This window comes from Microtus ochrogaster, chromosome 1 (assembly GCF_000317375.1).
Source record: "Microtus ochrogaster isolate Prairie Vole_2 chromosome 1, MicOch1.0, whole genome shotgun sequence".
NCBI classification, from domain to species: domain Eukaryota; kingdom Metazoa; phylum Chordata; class Mammalia; order Rodentia; family Cricetidae; genus Microtus; species Microtus ochrogaster.
The window spans coordinates 83,655,704-83,661,270 of NC_022009.1; the positions used below are offsets into that span (position 1 = coordinate 83,655,704).

General features: G+C 39.6%; 1 pseudogene; it reads left to right on the forward strand.

The window, feature by feature from the left end:
* The first annotated feature begins 2,625 nt into the window (after positions 1-2,625).
* Positions 2,626-5,561, forward strand: LOC101997297 (annotated as a pseudogene).
* The last annotated feature ends 6 nt before the right edge of the window (positions 5,562-5,567 follow it).

Genomic DNA, 5,567 nt, shown 5'->3' on the forward strand with positions numbered 1-5,567 from the left:
TCCCACAAAATATGAGACTACAAATAGGCTTCTGACCTATACATCATCTCTACAATGGAACTCTTACCCCAAATTCCTACTGTCTGCCCAAAGTATAAGCCTTCACTCTAACTTTTGCACCCCACATGATCACACATTACTTCATAGTGTTAAAGATGAGAGATGTTTGATGATTGAAAGTTATTTTGGTTTTCTCATATTAACATTGACACTGACTGAAAGGATTACGCTTCACCAAAATGACTACTTGGGGAAACTGACAGGTTGGAATTTATTTAAAACTGAGCTTCAGTCTGAGTCTTATCTAAATGTCACACAAAGTTACTTATTCTTATAAACATTGATGGCTTTTCATAGTATTTATAACTAGTGTCTATGTGACTTCTTCCTGTGGATTACCACTGCTTTTATTTATGACTGGGGTGGAAGGCTCAGTCAGTATCTTCAGAAATGTAGCCTCTGATAGGTTGACTGCCCATGGTACAATTAGTGGTCTTATACTAATACATACATTGGCAGCATAAAGTAGAATCAATAAGATTTAAAGTGACGCATGGAGTTGGCAAGAAGAGGTGGAAGAGTTATGGGGGTATCTCAGCTAGGGTTTTTGTTTTTGTGAAGAGACAATATGACCATGGTAACTCTTATAAGGAAAGCATTTAGTTGAAGGGACACACAGTTTCCTAGATTCAGTTCATTATCATCATGGCGGGGAGCATGGCAGCATAAGGGCAGACATGTTGCTGGAGAAGCAGCTGAGAATCCTACATCTTGCAGGCAACAGGAGGTCTAGGTGGTATCCTGGGGCAGTTTAATGACCCAGTATACGATCTCATTAGGTGTAAAGTTACATGTCTCAATTCTTGCATTGGAAATAATGGTGAGATAAGAAGCCCATAGTGGAATCAGGATGGACCTGCTGGACATGAAGTGTGATTTCTAAGTTTAAATTTTAACTGCATTTTTAAACTCTACTAGGCAATGAGTCCAGTTGTCACAGGGATAATGACTCTGAAAGACTTCCTGTGTCATTAGTTAAAGGCCAGAAAAGATTCAATTTCTGTGCTGGATCCTTTTAGGACCTTGAACTATACCCCAGCCCCCAGGATAAGCTGAAGGCTGTAGGACTTCTCTTTAGGGGAAGTATTAGCTAATGAAGAAACCTAAGTTACATAAAGTTGCTGACTGCAGCCCATTCCCACACCCAACTTCCCCTATCAGCTGGGTGATATCAGCTGGGTAATATTTCAAGCAGCCCCTGCAGATAGTACAGGGTCAGCAGATTTCTGGAGGACGTAACCAGGGGGGGGCTGTCTATCCCCCTTAGATACTAATAGCCTATCAGGAGCTAACAGCTGAGCTTTACCTCACCTTTAGCCAATTGTGATATAGGATACATAGCTTTATATTTTGAGATTGTAACCTTGTGATTGTTTTGTGTTTTTTGTCTTTATCTACTCCCTCCATCTGCTGTGTTAGACTGTGTTAGACTGCTAGCCTGTACTTAATAAATGAAACCTTGCTTTTGCATTTGGAAGTGTGGCTCCATGGTGATCTTCTTGGGCACCCTTAGTCACTACTGTTTCTCTTCTGTTGGTGACCAAAGTGAGTTCAAATTAAAAAAAGAAAGCCCTTTTCTAAAAATTTCTAGCTCATCTACATTGTCCTGTTCTCTCATGGAAAATTCTACCCTCTCCTTAATAATTTCTCCACACACTTTTATGATTTCCGGCTTATTGTGATTCTCTCTCGACTCTGTTAACCTTTTTGCTGTCATCCTTTTTTGGCAGGGTTTGGTTTCTCAAGACAGGGCTTCTTTGTGTAATATTCCTAGCTGTCCTGGAACTCACTCTGTAGACCACACTGGCCTTGAACTCATAGAGATCGGCCTGCCTCTGCCTCCCACGTGCCGGGATTAAAGGTGTGCCCCGCCACTGCCCAACATTTTTTATCATTCTTATAGAGACTGATGGTTTAGGACTTTGAGGGTTGTGCTTAAGAACATTGGATTTAGGATATTGTGCTGATTAGTTTTGTTAACTTGACACAAACTTGAATCATCGAGAAATAAGGAGTCTCAGCTGAGAAACTGCCTTTATCAGATTGGTCTCTGGGTATATGTCTGTGGGGCATTTTCTTAATTAGTTATTATTGATATGGGTAGTATCATCTCTTAGCAGGTGGTTATGGGTTTGTATAAAAAAGAAAACTGAGCAAGCAAGTAAACAGCATTTCTACATGGTAATTGTTTCAGTTCCTGTTGAATTTCCTGACCTGATGGTTCTCAATGATGGGCTGAAACATTGCATTGTAAGCCAAATAAACCCTTTTTTTCCCAAGTTGGTTTTGGTTAAGTGTTTTATCATAGCAATGAAAACAAACCAAGACAGACATCTTGGTTTAATATGGAATAATTTTATATTAATTTTATAGCTTTCCTTTTCTTTTCTTTTTTAGTTGTCTTATTCACTGTTATATTGCTATGAAGAGACATCATAACCAAGGAATTGGGGACTTCCTTACATTGCAGTGGCTTAGTACATTATCATCATGGTAAGAAACATAGTTCTAGGGTCCGGGGGCTGCTGGCCCCGCCGCCGCCCTCTCGGGCAGACAGCAGCGGCCATGTTTGTGGCATGCAGGATCGCGGGGGACCACAAGGAACTCATCCACAAAGTGTCTTTCGACTTCCACGGGTGCCGGATGGCCACCTGCTCCAGCGACCAGAGCGTCAAGGTCTGGGATAAAAGTGAAAGCGGAGATTGGCATTGCACTGCTAGTTGGAAGACACACAGTGGATCTGTGTAGCGTGTGACATGGGCTCATCCTGAATTTGGACAAGTTTTGGCTTCTTGTTCTTTTGACCGAACAGCGGCTCTTTGGGAAGAAATAGTAGGAGAATCAAACGATAAAGTTCGAGGACAGAGTCACTGGGTGAAGAGGGCAACTCTAGTGGAGAGCAGAACATCTGTTACTGATGTGAAATTTGCTCCCAAACATATGGGTCTGATGTTAGCAACCTGTTCAGCAAATGTTATAGTAAGAATGTATGAGGCTCGAGACGTTATGAATCTCAGCCAGTGGTCCCTACAGCACGAGATCTCATGTAAGCTGAGCTGTAGTTGCATTTCTTGGAACTCTTCCAGCTCTCGTGCTCACTCCCCCATGATCGCCGTGGGAAGTGATGACAGCAGTCCAAATGCCATGGCCAAGGTTCAGATTTTTTAATCCAATGAAAACACCAGGAAATATGCAAAAGTGGAAACTCTTATGACCGTCAAAGATCCTGTTCATGATATTGCCTTTGCTGCAAATTTGGGAAGATCTTTCCATATCCTGGCAATAGCAACCAAAGATGTAAGAATTTTCACATTAAAATCTGTGAGGAAAGAACTTACTTCTGGTGATCCCACAAAATTTGAAATCCATATTGTGGCTCAGTTTGATAATCATAATTCTGGAGGGTGAGTTGGAACATTACAAGAACAGTACTGGCGTCCTCAGGAGATGATGCCTGCATGAGGTTGTGGAAAGCTAATTACATGGACAATTGGAAGTGTACTGGTATTTTGAAAGGTAACGGGAGCCCAGTAAATGGGAGTTCTCAACTGGGAAACTCAAATCCTTCACTAAGCTCAAATATTTCAAATCTTCAGAACTCACTAAATGGATCTTCTGCTGGCAGAAAGCACAGCTGAGTTGTACTTGTAGCTAGCTGGAGTAACTTTGCTGTTTGGCTGCTTGTTGCATGCACACAGGAATGGAAATCGAACTCCTTTTCCCCTTCCCCAGCGCTGTTTGATCTCTCCCAAGATGCACCAGAAGCCTGATCACTACTAAACACAGTCCGAAAGGCCTTTACAATTGCAGTGTATATAATTTTTTTGTACAAGTCAGTTTACCGACACTATAAATGGAAAGGATTTTTGTTGAGACATCGTCACCAAAAAAATTTTTTGATATGTTCTTTAGACTAACTTGGGCTTAAAAAAACCAGAAAAGATTGCTACTATCCTCATAAACTATTGGGAGGAGGAAAAATACAATATTATTCCATTTGGAGAATATAGGGATTGTCTTTTATTTTCTAAAACAATAAGCTAAAATGATGAGTTTTTATAATGTTAATTTGAAAATTGAACAAATATTTTTCAAAAAGATTGTTTTGAGTGCTAATTTGTTCACCTTTTGTAGAACTGCTTTATAGGTGATATTATCTACACAACTGGTTTTTCTTGTAATTAAAAATACTAGTAAAGGAGCAGATAATTAACGTAGCACCAGAGTTCAGATAAAATGGTTTGTAGCTAAACATCACATTAGCATTTGCTATAGTTTTTTTTGGTAGTAAAATAGTGGAAGCACTTTTAAATTTTCATCCCATATTCAGTAAAGAGATGGCTGCTTCTATTATGTGCATGAATGCTGATGGTGTGCTTCTATACAACTTGGTTTCCTTTTAGACAATTTGGAAACAGAAGAGTTGACATTTTGCTGAAAATTTGCATGCAGTTGAAATTCCATGTCTCAGGATTTTTAATGTGTTGTTTCAATGAATTCCTGTCTTCTAAAACTCTTAACTTTGATAAAGTTATGCACCTTTTTATTTACTAAATTGCATACATATTATGGGTAAGTTATAAGATGGCAGAATAACAGACTGTAATTCTTTGAGCCTTTTTAGACACCAAACCTGTAGCGATTCTCAGTTTTTTGCAGGAAACCAAAACTGTTCAATGATTATATTTTTCAAAAGCATGTTGCAGTAGTCAGCTTTCCAGTGTGAGAGCGTGTTTGGGTTTGTTCTCAGTATCATGTGTGCACTAAACAGTTGTGCCTGCTGCTGCAGCAAATACAGCTTTGCTCCAAATGGAAGGCATATTAGATTTGTAAATTACGGAATCAAATGAGAGATTAGATAAGGCTTTAAATTTATAAAATTAATGTCTCTGTAACATATGTACTGACAATTTTTTGGCATTTTAACTTTAACAGATTTTTTTTTCTCCCAAATTTTTATACTTACTTAAGCAACCTTGATTTAAGTGAGAGTCTTGATTTATACTATTATGTTCCATTGGTTTTGGCATGAATATACAAGCTTTTTTTCCTTTTTTTTCTTTCCAGCATGTTTTCTCTTCTTTGGTTCTCTTTGTATTTACTGCTTTTCTCTTTTTCTTCTGTTTCCCCCTCCCTCCTTCCCCCTGTTGTTTTTGTTTTGGTGTTTTGTTCCTGTCTTCATTATTTCAGGTATTTCTTTCCCCCTCTGGATTCCCCACGGGCTGGATCAAGATGGTCCAGTTGTGCCCAGCTCCTTCCTCCTCCTGCTCCTCTGGTAGAGCACTCTTGCGATGCCGACACTGCCAACCTCCAGTATCCTCACCCTCGCCGAGGGTACCTCTCTCGGCCTCTTAATCCCTTACCTGAGAATGAAGGGGTTTAAAACACTGACTAAAGGCCTTGTGCAGATGCTTGTAAATGCTTTTATTCCGGGCTGCTTTTTTGTTTTTCTTCATTTTCTTTCAGAAGATCCTTCTTATTTAGGGCATGTCTTGCATGTATTACAA